Source organism: Macaca nemestrina, chromosome 6 (assembly GCF_043159975.1).
Source record: "Macaca nemestrina isolate mMacNem1 chromosome 6, mMacNem.hap1, whole genome shotgun sequence".
NCBI lineage: Eukaryota > Metazoa > Chordata > Mammalia > Primates > Cercopithecidae > Macaca > Macaca nemestrina.
The window spans coordinates 108,606,892-108,622,162 of record NC_092130.1 but is presented as its reverse complement, the minus strand read 5'-3'; the positions used below and the strand labels follow the sequence as shown (position 1 = coordinate 108,622,162).

Genomic DNA, 15,271 nt, shown 5'->3' with positions numbered 1-15,271 from the left:
TTCACAACAAAGCAATTATATTGTATTACATGTAAATATTTGTGAGTGGGGAAAATAGATAGAAGTCTACAATACTACTTTCCCTTCACATTAAAACCATATGAAGTTATGCCTACAAATTAAAAATATTGTAAAAGCTCAGTACAGTTTTAAATTTTCAACAAAGTTCTGTAGTACTTCTTTATTCGTAATAATGAAAAGTATCATTGTGTGAAATTGGTATGGGCACATTATCTCTAATATTTGCTGTTAATAATGGCATTCAACCCTAACTGATGGCTTTTAAAAAAAACAACAAAGTATGGCCTTTAGTAAAACAAAACAATATGTCACATGTCTGTAGAAATGCTGTAGTAGAGAAAAATTTAGCTCTGTGAGCAGTAGTCTCATTTATGGGAATGGTAATTATCTGTAAGTTGAGACTTAACATTTTTGTAGATTTTATGAGAAAATATTTGCTAGTCCTTGTTTTTTACATCTTTTTTTCTCCTACCTCTGTGTCTGTCTATCTTTTCTCCACCTCATATGGGGACAATTCTGTTTTTACAGGTCCTGATTTTTTTTTTTTTATGTCTCACCGGAAGTGATAACTCATTTTGTTAGAATGGTAGGGAGCTCAAAAGTGGAAGATTGTGACTTTAGTTGTGGCTTAATCAGCCCAAGCAGGTGCATTCTAAGTAAAAGAGATACTGTTTTAATGCAAATGTCCCCCCTAATTCAGAGAAAGGGAGACATGTATAGGAAATGACACAGCCGTTAAGTCAGAATTGTTTCTCAATAGATTGGTTTTTTTTTTCCCCTGAATTCTCTGTGCACCAGCAGCAGTGTCCTGTTAAAGTGAAGAGAGAGATAAATGAAGAGGAGTTGAGGATGACTGTGTTAATTTTTTGTTCTGAGGGATCAGAAATACTTAAGAAAAACGAAGTCAGAGATTTACATAAATAGGTGGTAACCTCAGTAGTGTCATGTTCATTTTAGAGTAGAATTTGATTCTGGGGACCTCAAATAACAGAAGATGATTATATTCAAAATGTCCAAAGCCCTACTGTAAAGCAACTTTAACTTAAATGGCATGTGCCTTAACAGAGTGGCTTTATAGTGAAGTTCTGGAATTTTTCTCATTCTTTTGTCTCGCGGTGCTATTGTATGAGTAGCAGCGAGAAAATGTTTGGATAGCATGTCTAAGAACCAGAGCATGCAGAGAAAACAGGGCTCTTATTCTACTTTGCATCTTAGTTAATTTGGTTTTTAGAGAAGCACAATATTTTGGCTTGAAAGGCATTAGCCATATCTTCTTATTTACTTGAGTGGTGGTTACAAGAGTATTCTATATTTATTTATTATACTTTGCTTTTATGTTTTAGGTGCTTTCTGCATATTTCACAATAAAAATGGTTTAAAAAGATCACTAGTGTGTTCTAGACCTTTCAAGTCAACCATACCAATTTATTCATTCTTCCATCTACCCAACAAATACTAATTGAGCACCTACTGTGCATCGGGTACTGTTACTGGCACTGGGAATACAGTGATGAACAAAGCAAGCAAAAGTCCCTGGTCTCATGGGGTTTATATTGCATAGAAAAGAGACAGATAATATGTTAGGCAATGGGTTAGAGCAGGAGTTGACAATTGTTTTCTATAGAGGGCCAAATAGTAAATACTTCAGGCTTTGTGGGCCAGATGGTTTCTGTTCCAACTACTCAACCCTGCCACTGTAGTGTGAGAGCAGCTATAGCCAATGTGTCTGTGAAAGGGTATAGCTGTGTTCCAACAACACTATTTACAGAATCATGCTGCAGGCCAGATTTGGCCCACAGTCTCCATAGTTTGCAGACCCCTGTGTTAGATGGTAGTACACCCTAAGAAGAAAAATAAAATGGAATATGGAGTGCTGGGGTGTGGGGTGAGGGATATTTATAGTTTTTGACAGCATGGTCAAGGAAGATGTTTCCGTGAAAGTGACTTGTGTGAAGATTTGAACAAGATGATGTGTTTGGACAAGTGTCTGTCTGGAGAGAAGGGGAAACAGCAAGTGCAAAGGCCCTGAGGTGGAACATATCTCAAGAATTCAAGGTGTGGTAAGAAGGCCAGAGCGGAGCAGAATGAGTGTGGGAAAGAGTTGTAGGAGCTGAGATCAAAGGCTAGGAATGAAGTGTAAGGCCATGTCATGTCACCTTGTAGGTCCTTGTAAGGCTCCCCCCTTTTTTTTTTTAAAGCTTGGAAGTCAGTTGCATAGTCACTGGAAGGTTTTTAGTAGAAGGGTCACATGACCTAATTTTTAACAGGCTCACTGGCTTCTGTATAGATAATAGAATAAAGAGGTTGGAGTGAAAACAGAGAATCAGTTAAGAGGTTACTGCAGTCATCAGGTGAGAGGTGATGGTGCTTGGAGCAGGTTGACAGTAGAGGTGGTAAGAAGCAAACAGTCTCCAGATGTGTACTGAACATAAACTTGACAGAGTTTGCTCACAGAGTGAAAATGGGAGATAAGAACTGGAAAAATCAAAGAAGACTTCTAAGTTTTTGGCCAGGTGAACTCAAAAGGGTAGTGTGCCATTTATGGAGTGGGGAAGATGTAGGGCAACCAGCCTAACGACAACCTTGCTGCACAGAATCCCAGACCCAATAAAGCACCCTAGTGAGATGTCAAGCTAACCAAAGTTATGGCATCTTCTGAGTTTGTGTTTGCGCTGGTGGCCATAGGTGTCCTGTTCCTAAGGCTGCAGCTTGTGCTGTCCGTGGTGGGGTTTGCTCATAGCCTTCAGTCTGGGGCTAAGTTATGAACTTTGTGCTACTATGGGTCCCTGAGAGTACTGAATTCCTATGGGACAGGTGAAGATGACACAGATCCTTTGGGTGAATCCCTTTTGATCCATAAAGTTATCAAAAGAAACTCTGATATCCAGTGGGTCACCAGGGAAGCTCTCAAACACAGAGAGATGTGTGGGCTGTCATCTGGTGGCTACAAGGGTTATGGCCTTATAAGAACCATGGTTCAAAAAACTAATACCAAGACCTCTTAAATGCTTTTCAAAAAGTAGAAGAGGGAACATTCCCAGACTCATTTTATGAGGCCAGTGTCGCCCTGATTCTAAAGCCAGACAAAGACACCAAAAGAAAAGAAAACTACAGGCTCTAATCCCTGATAAACATAGATGCAGAAATCCTCAATAAAGTACTAGCAGACAACATTCAGTAGTACATTTTAAGGATCATACATCGTGACCAAGTGGGATTTATCCCTGGGATGCAAGGATGGTTCAATGTACATACAATGTGATATGCCACATTGACAGCATAGAAGATAAAAACATTTCAGCAGATGCAGAAAAAATATTTGACAAAATTTAACATTATTTTATGATTAAAAACTCTGAACCAAATAGGCATAGGAGGAACTTAGTAAAAGCCGTATATGAAGAACCCACAACTAATGCTATAATCAGTGGGCGAAAACTTAGTTTTTCCTCTAAGATTTAGAGAAAGGTAAGGATGCCATATGTCATCACTTCTCTTCAACATTGTACTGGAAGTCCTAGGCAGAGAAAACAGACAAGAAAAAGAAAAGGCATTCAAATTGGAAGGGAAGAGGCAAAATTATCTGTTTGTAGATGTCATGATCATATATACATAGAAAATCCTAAAGACTCCACAAAAACTGTTAGAACTGATCAGTGAATTCAGTAAAGTAAGATTAAAAATCAACACAAAAACAGTGGCATATCTATACATCAACGATAAAGTCTCTAAAAGGAAAATTAAGAAAATCTCATAAGAAAAAGAATAAAATACTTAGGAATCAAGGAGGTGAGAGACTTGTACATTTAATTATAAAATATTGATGAAGGAAATTTAAAACATAAATGGAAAGGTCTCATGTTCACAGATTGGAAGAATTAATATAAATTTTTTTTTTTTTTTTGAGACAGAGTCTTGCTCTGTCACCCAGGCTGGAGTGTAGTTACACGATCTCGGCTCACTGCAAGCTCCGCCTCCCAGTTTCATGCCATTCTCCTGCCTCAGCCTCCCCAGTAACTGGGACTACAGGTGCCCACCACCAGGCCCGGCTAATGTTTATGTATTTTTAGTAGAGATGGGGTTTCACCATGTTAGTCAGGATGGTCTCGATCTCCTGACCTTGTGATCCGTCTGCCTTGGCCTTCCAAAGTGCTGGGATTATAGGCGTGAGCCACCACGCCCGGCCTGTTAAAATGTTTATACTACCCCAAACTACAGATTAAAAGTAATTCCTATCAAACTCTCAATGGTACCTTTTACAGGAAAAGAAAAACTACCCCTAAAGTTTATATGGGACCACAAAAGACCCTGAATAGCAAAAACAATCTTGAGCAAGAAGAACAAAGCTGGAGGCATCAAACTTCCTGACTTCAAATTATATTACAATACTATAGTAATCACAACAGCATGGTACTGCTATAAAAGCAGAGATATTGGCCAATGGAACAGAATAGAGAGCCCAGAAATAAACCTACATATTTATGGTCAACAATTTCTACAAGTGTGCCAAGTGTGCAATGGGGGAAGGATAACCTTTTTAGCAAAAGAATAAAATTGGACCCCTGTTTCACACCGGTCACAAAAATCAACTCAAAATGGATCAAAGACTTTAACATAAGACTTGCAATTGTAAAACTCCTAGAATAAAACAGGGAAACCTTCATGACCTTGGTCTTGGCAGTAATTTTTCGGATATGGCAACAAAAGCAAAAATGATACTACATAAAACTAAAAAGCTTCAGCATAGCAAAGGAAATAATCAAAATGAAGTGGTTTTTTTTTTTGTACATGCAAAGCTCTAGAGCACTACCTAGCATACAAAAAACATTAATTCTCCTAATCCTGGTGGTCTCCCTCAGCTCACTGTGACACTTGGCCATATTGTTCCTTTCCTTCGTGTGTGTGTGTGTGTGTGTGTGTGTGTGTGTGTGTGTGTGTATCTGTCTTCTCCAGCAAGATTGTATTGAATATGGGATTTAGGTTGAGATAAATGAAAAGACAACCTACAGAATGGGAGAAGACTAACCTCTCTTGCATTCAGTTTCCTTCTGGGGTCTTTAAGCCTGCAGAAGGATGTTTTCCAACAAAAGCACTATTGATAAATACAGTATTCCTCATGGCAACACTATAAATGCTGGCCTGTCACCCCCATGACAAGGATATAACCCTTGTTGAGTAAAATATTAGCAAACTGTATATCTGATAAGGGATTAACATCCAAAATATATAAAGAGCGAATACAACTCAACACCAAAAATACAAATAATTCAATTAAATGGGCAAAGTACCTAAATAGGTACTTGTCAAAAGAAAAAATTTAAATGGCTAACAGGTATATTTAAAGGTGCTCAACATCTTTCTTCATCAGGAAAAAGAGTCAAAACCATAAAAAGACAACAGATAAATGTTGGTGAGGATATGGAGAAAAGGGAATCTTGGTACACAATTGGGAATGTAAATTAGTATAGCCATTATGGAAAACAGTATGGAAATTCATGAGAAAATTAAAAAAGGAAGCACCATAGGGCCCAGAAATCCTACTTCTGGTTATATATCCAAACGAACTGAAATAAGGATCATAAAGAGATACTTGCACCCATGTTCTTAGCATTATTCACAGAAACAAAGATGTAGAAACAATCTAAATGTCACTCAAGAGATGAGTAAAGAAAATGTGCTATATGTGTATATAATGGAATATTATTCTGCCTTTAAAAAGAAGGAAATCCTATTTGCAACAACATGGATGGAGCCAGAGGATATTATGCAAAGCAAAATGAGACACAGAAAAATACTGCATGATATAATGTAACGTAGAATCTAAAATATAAATAATATAAAATCTGAAACTTACAGAAGCAGAGAGGAGAGTGGTTATGGGATGATATTAGTCAAAGGGTACAAAGTTTCAGTTATGGTAGATGAAGTTCTGAAGATCTGATGTACAGCATGGTGAAGCTAATATTGTATTATATACTTAGAATTTGCTAAAAGGGTAGATCTTAAATCTTCTCACATACACACGTGCACAAATGGTAACTAGAGGTAATAGAGATGCGTTTCACAATATATATGTATTCCAAAGCATCAAGTTGTACCTCTTAGATACATACAGTTTTCATGTTCACAATGTCTAAATAGAGCTGTTAAAGAAAAATCATGGGTTCCATGCACTACTGATGGTTCTCACTGTATATCTTGAAGAAGGTGCAGTACTCTTCCACTGCACTGTTAGTACGTTTAAGTAACATGTAAAATACAGCACCAGTAAGCAATTTATGACAGTAATGTCTGCTTAAAATGTTCTGTAAATTCTCAGCTAGAACATTTGCAAATTGTTTCCCAAATGCATTGCAAATTTGTGACAGTTAAAGTGCAGTAATGATTTAAAGACTGTAAGCAGTGTTTCCTGTTTCTCATAAGACAAATGCTGTGGTCTTACCTTTGTCTTATTAGAGAGTTTTGTGCCAGTGCTGAAAATGCCATGCTGTAAGGTATAAAAGGTATAAAATCCTTTCAAGGGGTGAGGGTTGAGATTTCTGTTAAACACCTAAGTGGAGATGTGAGAAAAAAAGCTGGATAAAAACCTGGAAGTCAGGAAGGGACACCCAAGCGAGGGATGTTTGGGGAGTCCGCTGGTAGAGAAAGCTGTGGGACCAATGGGATCACTGGGATAGTTAGCAATGCCCAAGGCACTTCATGGCTTACAGGTCAGGGAGATATGAAGTAACTAGCAAAGGATACTAGGTCAAATGACCAAAGATAGGAGGTTTGTTTTAGTCTGTTCTCATGCTGCTAATAAAGACAAGTGACACTGGGTAATTTATAAAGGAAAGCAGCTTAATTGACTCAGTTCAGCAGGGCTGGGGAGGCCTTAAGAAACTTACAATTAGGGCAGAAGGGGAAGCAAACACGTCCTTCTTCACATGCGGCAGCAAGGAGAAGTGCCAAGCAAAAGGGGGAAAAGACCCTTATAAAGCCATCAGATCTTGTGAGAACTCACTATCACGAGAAAAGCAGCATGGGGATAACTGCCCCCATTCTTCAATTACCTCCCACCAGGTCCTTCCCATGACACGTGGAGATTATGGGAACTAAAAGATGAGATTTGGGTGGGTTCATAGCCAAACCATATGAAGGTTTAAAAGGAAAATGGTGGTGTCCTGGAAGGCAAGTAAAATGGTGTTTTGAGGAAGAGGATGTGATCAACCATGTTCAATGCTACTGAAAGGAAGGCAAGACTGAGAAGTAAGACTTCGCCAGGGTAGCAGTCATGGATGACTTGGTTTAGAACATTGTAGATAGAGGAGTGGTGTGTTCACGTGAGAATTTTTAGATGCTGCAATGGCTGCAAATAATTAAACTCAGCATATGCAATTTGGGCATCTGTGACCTGCATTAATGACTGCCATCTTTCTACTAACCATTTATCACAGTCATTATCATTTTAGTATTATTAAAGAAAAAACTTCTTATAGCAAAAACTAGAGTTTATCTGTTTTTTAAAAAAAGCTGAAATAGGGAGCTATAAAGCTGCTTTTACAACATTTTCATTGGTTTAATCCCAGTTAAGTCATGTGACTGTGGGATCTTGCATATTGTCACCCCAGTTTCACTGGGTTCACACCATGCTCTTTCAGACTTATTGGAAGTTTGAACAGATTAAGTACCTTTCAGCTCCTCTGGACAAAATGCTGTCTGTGCTCTGCCCCCCACCCTGTCCCCACCAATTGCTGTTTTATGTTGCTAAAAACAAAACTTTCTTTGATTTTTAAAATTTTTAAAAATTGGTTTTTAAGTGTTTTTTTTTGTTTTTGTTTTTGTTTTTTTCTTTTTTTAGAGGCAGAGTTTTGCTCTGTTGCCCAGACTATATAGTGCAGTGGTGTAATCATAGCTCACTGTAACCTCGAATCTCCTGAGCTCAGGTGATCCTCCCACTCTAGCCTTCCAAGTAGCTAGGAGTATAGGCACACACCACCACGCTGGCTAAATATTTTTTATTTTTTGTAGAGGTGGAGTTTCACTATGTTACCTAGGCTAGTCTTAAACTCCTAGGTTCAAGCGTTCCTCCTGCCTTGACCTTCCAAAGTGCTGGGGTGGCAAGCATGAGCCACGGTGCCTGGCTTTTTTTTTTCTTTTTCAAGTAGGCTCCAGAACTACTTAAAAATAAGGTCATTGTGAGTAGACCAAAGATGTAGGGGGAAATTGCTGCTTATCTATTTAGCTAAAATGACAACGTTGATTATTTACAGTGATTTCATCTAACGCAGTCATGTTGAATTCCTTCCTATTGATTATAGAGGGAATTCTACTTGTGCTCAGAGGATAAAATTAATAGATTGGGAAATTGGAGCAAAGGAAAAATTATTATTATTATTATTTTTTACCTTCAATCAACTTGCCCCAGCAAAGGGAAAATTAAAGATAGAGGGGCAGGGGGAAAGTCATGGTGAAGTTAGCATACAAGAATGTATGACAGCAGATCCTATGTATTTGCTGGAAGAGGAGGGCCAAACTTGCTTCTGGATTTCGTAGCATTATAACAGCCTTGGCAAAGAAGGAAACATGATTATGTGATTCAGTGTTCTGAAAGCAAAAGCAAAGCAGTTACTCAGGAGAAGCAGAGCTTTTCTTGGTGTTGAGGTCTGATAAAATTTTTCATAACATAGGAGATATTGAATAGTGAATGTACAGTGTCCTTAGCAGTGTCCCTGCAATAGATAGTCCAGAGTTACCTAGAATTGTATAATATCTTACACTGAGAGATCATGCTAAAAGCATGATTACATTAGGGATGCAAACAATGTTTTTATTTTTTGGAGAAAAACCTTCTCAGCAGATACCGGTGTTGTCCGCTTAAGGTCATCTTCATGTGCTTTGAACGCTGAGAGAGAGAGTTCAGGCTGAGATCTTTTGGAAATTGAGCCTGCATTGATAATCACCAATATCCAGGGACAGGGTGCCAAGGAAGGCTGGGATTCTTACTGGAATCCCTTTAGATAAAAAAACATACTTGGCATATAAAATATGTTCTCCTTGCACCCAGATTCCTGAAGAAGGCTTGTTGCAAATTCTGGTTTTGACACTGGTAGTGTTACTGCAAACTAGAAGAGGTAAGCATATTTTCAGGGAGATCTGCATTTGATACCTGTGCTGTTAGCTCTATGATGAGCCTGGCAGACTTGTGCCTTGGCCTCTCCCTTTGGAAGCCTTTTTCTTTCCCATCCCAGCTGTCCTGCTCTGCTCAAGTTTTAGCAAATTACTGAGAGCATTTCATATTTAAGATTTTGAACCATTTCCACCTGGGCCCACACATATCTCCATTTATCTCAGTGAAGGAATTTCAAGTGGAGCTTCAGTGTGTTTTTACCACATTTATAGCAGCTGCTGTCTGCCTATCTCCCGTTCCATTGGTATAAATTGAAATGTGATGGAATACTCTTGAGATATTATCAGACCACAAGGAATTGTCTGCCCATGGCCTCTGGCTGCTGGGAGCTGATGAAAGAATGGGAACTTGTGGACTAATATGAAAACAACTTATTAACAAGTTATTATTAGTGCTCAATAATTTTAACCAACTGAAAAGATGTCTATGAGTAGCTAATATTCACATTTGAATAGGAATATAGTTTTATTATCGCTTCTTGGCCTTTTGGCTAAGATCAAGTGTAGGAATATAGTTTTATTTTGAAACTTTGAAATATTTGCCTTAACTATTAACTTGTAAGTAACAAGGATAGAGTGATGGGCTTTTTCAGAATGGGGTAAAATGTTTAATAACAATTTTTAACTTTGTTAGGTCGGATCTTTATAGATAAGAAAGGACCATACTAGGGAGTGGTTCTCAACACTGGGTGCATATTAGAATCATTAGAGGAACCTGGAAAAAAAAAATCCTTGGCCCCACTGTCTAGACCAATCAAATCAGACTCCTGGGAATGGGGCCTAGGTATTGCTGAAGTTCCCCAGGTGCTTCTGATGTGCAACCAGGGTGAAAACCACTGCTCTAGGATGTTACAGACTCTGGCCGTCAGAATGCAGTGATGTCAAACCGTAACTTTTTGGTTATAAAGAGTTAGTAAAGTCTTTAAAACTTGATCACTTTTGTTCTGCAGCATTATCATGTCAACTCCGCATCCTGTTTTCATCATTTTGGGAAAATGATGACTCTTTAAATACAGTGGGGAATAGTTATAATTTTGGATTTTGTGATTTGGGGGGAGGTGACTTGGGTAGCATCTAGACTGAAGTTTATCCTTGTTCTGTCTTGAAAAGGAGACTTTGTTATAGACAGCATAAACAAAGTTGTAAGGGGAGTTTAATATAGGTGAGAAAACAAATTTACAAACACTTTAGAGTTATTGAAATTTAAAGTATTCACATATTATATTTATTATTTTCTCTAAAGGTTCTGTAAGGTTCCACCTGGCAAATCTCATTAACTGGTTTTTATCACAGTATGTATAGTTAAACTCAGACTATTTAGAGCTCTTTGGGAAAACATTATTTCATTATCTCAGTTTTCTCAGATAGCTTATCCCAGCAGAGAACATTAGTACTTAAAAATAAAGAAGTGGTTCCATAGAGCGATCTCTCTGAATCTCAGGTGCCTTATAGATTTCTAGATAATTAAACTGTTTAACATTGGCTCAGGAGTAACATTACAGACACATGTGCTAGGCCGTAAAGGTGTTGCATTCAGGAGCAATTGGCAAGGCTGCTGTTTGTCCTTTTTCTGAGTGCCTTCAGACTACTGAGGTTTGGGTTCTACTTTATTTTTACTTTTTTTAATTTGAGCCTTGGTCTGGCTCATACCTTATTTTTATCATTTTTTTTTTCTATAGTAGCCTCCATGTTTTTTTCTGTCAATTTGTTGATTCTAATCTGCCATGGATCTGGAAACCAGGTGATCAGATTAGTTAGTATTGTGGGTTAGTTAGAATTGTGGATCAAATAAGAATGAATAGTTTGTCAGTAAAGGCCTAAGGACTTCAACAAATAAAATCTGTGAGTTGCCATAAATGGACTGAACAGACTTTTTGTTTGCTGTCTTCTGGTCCTTTACTTGTGTCCTAGAAAGCTGTGCTTGATGGTAATTTCTAAGTAGGGGGTAAGGAGTTGCTATACATAAAGCAGTGAATGAGGTGTTAAATGAAAAACATTCTGGAATTTGGAGTTTCTGTGTTTTGTGTATGCTTTTATTTCAAAATCCGAATCTCTTATTTCAGTACTGGGTCTTGCTGAGGAGGTAAGACACATACACACATGAAGGAAAGAAGCCACAGTAGGGCTGAGTGTCACAGTGAGCTGTGGGAAAACAGAGTTGGGAGACTGAATCATTACGTAATGCCTTTTGTGTGCTAGGTAATACTTTGTATGTACAATAAGCTCCCCAGCAGCACCGCCAAATAATGTAACTTTGGTCATAAAGCCGTTGGTGATTGCTGGGTGCTTTGGAGCCAGGCTAACAGCACAAGCTTGCCCTAGATATAACCTCACAAGAAGAAGATTTTACATTTTGCGTGATTTAACATCTTGGACCCTTTATATAGTGTTGTGATGATATTTTATTGTATTCATTTAATTCTTGAAAAAAACCTATGAAGTAGATATTGCCATCCCCATTTTACCAAAGGGGAAATTGAACCAAAGAGAATTTAAATAATCTGCCAAGAGTTGTTCATTAATAATTGGCAGAGCTGGGATTTGAACTGAACCTAGGCAGTCTGACTTGAGACCCCCACACTCCTGCAAGCTATGCTCTGTTGTGTTGGGAGATGCTTGAGAGTGTTCTATTCATCAGTTGGTTTTGGGTTTTTATTACAGTGATATGCTTGACATCATAAAATTTTTCTCCTTTGGGTTATTTTCCTGGGAAAAATCCTTAAAATCTAGGTGTCATGGGTTAGATTGTAATTGCCTAAAATTTATATGTTGGAGTCCTAAGTCCCACCACTTCAGAATATGGTGCTATTGATAGTTCTACTGTTGTCAGCTTCTGAATAAAGCTGTTAGAAGTAATGTAGTTATTTCCTTAGTGTTTTTCATTTGTTCTTTTGCAAAGTAACTACTGGAGTGGTAGAAATGTGGGGAGTGTTTTTTAAATGCCAGCCCTAACGATGGGATTCATGTTATTAATACAAATTGAGTAGGGCCTTTAAAAAAGTCATCTGGGCTAAAATCCCAACTGTGAAATGGGAATGGCAGTGTTTGTCTCATGTGGTGCTTATTTAGTAGGTAAAGGATATTAGCCATTATTTGCCCCTACATTTGTGTACAGTGCACCCCTCTGCACACTGTCTGCAACCTAGAGATCTCGTTTCTAGTTTATCAGGTAGTTCATTACAAAGTTCTACTGCGTAAGTTATTTTGATAAAGTGAGTTCTCTCTGTGTATATGTATATAGGTGTGTTTTATGACTGATGTAGATACTTGGTAATACTCTATAAAATATTTTCAAGACTAAAAATTATTTTGGCTTCGATATATAGAAGAATTTCTTATGTAATTCAGGAATTGTTGATAAGTATGAAAGGAAATGTTTTATAGATAGACAGGCAAAATACACATATACATGTGTATATAGATAAAACACATATAAATAGAATGATAAATCTAAAATAACAGGTAAAATACACAGATACACATAATATACACACCCATGTAAATTTAGTGCAAATGAGTTTGAATTTTTTTCTTTTCATTCATTAACCAGTAATTTATGTTAATTTTCTGGTAGTCTATTCAAATATCCTGAATTTAAATGACTACTTACCACTGTAAAAGGGATGCTTTAGAAAACTGTACCACCTTTCTTCTGTGGCTTACATATTCACATCACCAGTCATATATTCCTTGAGGCTCAAATACCCCAGTTTGAGGGTCTGATTCTGGGGCCTTCATTGCCCCTTTACCCTGTGTCTGAAAAGACCTTCAAGTTAATTTTTGAAGACAATCTGGTCATGCCTGTAGCAGTTTCATTGAATGACTTTTCTACAAAGGTGAGAATGTCATCTTTTCAGGAAAAGGTTCCTCAGCACTACCACCTCCAGGTTGTATGAGCTGTAAAACATTTGAATGTGTACCTTACTGGCACCTGAAAGATAAGCATTAGATATGTTACAGGGTGTACAACTGGGAATTCATAGACATGCAGTGATATAACCAGATTGGGAGGGGAATAGTTATGGAGACTTGTCTGCAGGTTATACAGTCAATCCAATGTTTTTTAATTAAAAATATTTTATCACCATGCTTTCTTTGCCTGTCATTTGGTCCATTTGTATAGCAATATCAGGGCCTTCCAAAAGTCCTTCTGGCATCCTATTGGATTCTGTTGCTGGGAATGTTAGATTTTTAGTAATTAAAAACTTTTTTTTTTTGAGACGGAGTGTCGCTCTGTCACCCAGGCTGGAGTGCAGTGGCGCGATCTTGGCTCATTGCAAGCTCCACCTCTCAGATTCACGCCGTTCTCCTGCCTCAGCCTCCTGAGCAGCTGGGACTACAGGCGTCCGCCACCAAGCCCGGCTAATTTTTTGTATTTTTAGTAGAGACGGGGTTTCCCCATGTTGGCCAGGATGGTCTCGATCTCCTGACTTCGTAATCCGCCCACCTTGGCCTCTCAAAGTGCTGAGATTACAGGCGTGAGCTACCGCGCCCGGCCATTAAAAACTTTTGAAGATAGTTTCAAGAATTCAAATATTTTGTCAAAGCATTCACTGGGGGCTGGGTTGGTTGGTTTTCCAACTAGGTTACCCGCCTTTGTGGCTCAGTTTATTTTTTTAAATATATGCCTATCGTCTTCATTTTTTCCTATATGCTAAAATTTGTTGCTGGATCAGTTCAGCCTACCAGACAGCTGATTCCTGAAAACTAGTTTTAGACTTGGTTCTTCTGGTGTTTTGGTGCAAGACCATCAGCTTGCACTGTGGCACGCTCCTGAGAAAAATCCCCGTGGAAACCCTTATTTACCATGAGGAATCATATTACACAGCTGCCTCATTATGAGGACACAGGGGAGACCTTCCCCCTGCTCTCAGTACTGAAAAGAGTTGTGGTGTTCTAGAGTAACTGCTTTATTTTTTTCTTTTTTTTCATTCATTCATTCATTCATTCATTCATTCATTCATCCATTCATTCAAGAAGGAGTTTTGCTCTTGTTGCCCAGGCTACAGTCTAGTGATGCAATCTTGGCTTACCGCAACCTCTGCCTCCTGCGTTCAAGCGATTCTCCTGCCTCAGCTTCCTGAGTAGCTGGGATTACAGGCATGCACCACCATGCCTGGCTAATTTTGTATTTTTAGTAGAGATGGGGTTTCCTCATGTTGGTGAGGCTGGTCTTGAACTCCTGACCTCAGGTGATCCGCCCACCTCAGCCTCCCATCGTGCTGGGATTACAGGTGTGAGCCACTGCACCTGGCCATGGCTTTTTTTTTTTCTTAGGAATATTGTTTTTCATGCAACTCATCCTGTTTCTTCTTCACATTGCCCATGACCACACAGCCACAAGGCCTCGCTGTAGTGCCTAGAACTTCATATCATGGATTTTTGTTGTTGTTTTGATTCTTTAAAAAAAAATAAATTTTGTCTTGTGCTCATCTTTTTTAAATTTTAAAAGATTTCTTTTTCCTGCTGATTTCTTCCCTTATAGAAAAAAATGCCCCCCTTTTTGGGGACTGCTGTAGGTGCTTTTTGGGACGTGTTAGGGAGCAAATAATCATAATAGGCGCTCCATGAATGTTGAAGCCAATTTCATGTGGTCTTCTCGGCAATGAGCAATGGAAGTTGTTTATACTTTGTTGCAGCTACCTGAACCTTGGGGTTGTTGTGAGGACGTTGGGCTGGGCCCAGAGTAGGGCCTGAGTGGTGGAATCAGCTATACCCCAGTTACTCTGTGCGGCCCAACCGGACCAAATATTCTGAAGCCCAGTGTGAGCCTTCTGCAACCTTCTCTTAGGACAGTTTTCTTCGGGGCTCCCTGGTGGTCCTGCCCCATCAGTGCTCCAGATGTGCAGAAAACTCAATCCTGCCTCTGGGATGCAGGTCCTGCCATCCTAGTATTGTCTTTGAAAAACTTTGGGCCTTTATTCACAAGTGACAGAGGTCTATAGCTTCTCATTGTTGTACATAATTCCTGTTAGGCTAGGTTATACTGCACACCTAAAGAGCACCAAATCTTCCTGGTTTAAAACAGCATTATGTTGCCTATCGCAGGTCTATAGGGGACGCAGGTTCCCTGAGCAGCCGC

The 15,271-nt window shown here is 38.7% G+C and overlaps 1 protein-coding gene and 1 pseudogene across 8 annotated transcripts in view; both read left to right on the top strand.

The window, feature by feature from the left end:
- The window catches only part of LOC105475214 (microtubule associated serine/threonine kinase family member 4), a 577,292-nt gene that overhangs the window by 22,761 nt on the left and 539,260 nt on the right, over positions 1-15,271 (top strand). The gene's annotated exons all lie outside the window — the stretch shown is intronic.
- LOC112425457 (U2 spliceosomal RNA) lies at positions 9,661-9,812 on the top strand (annotated as a pseudogene).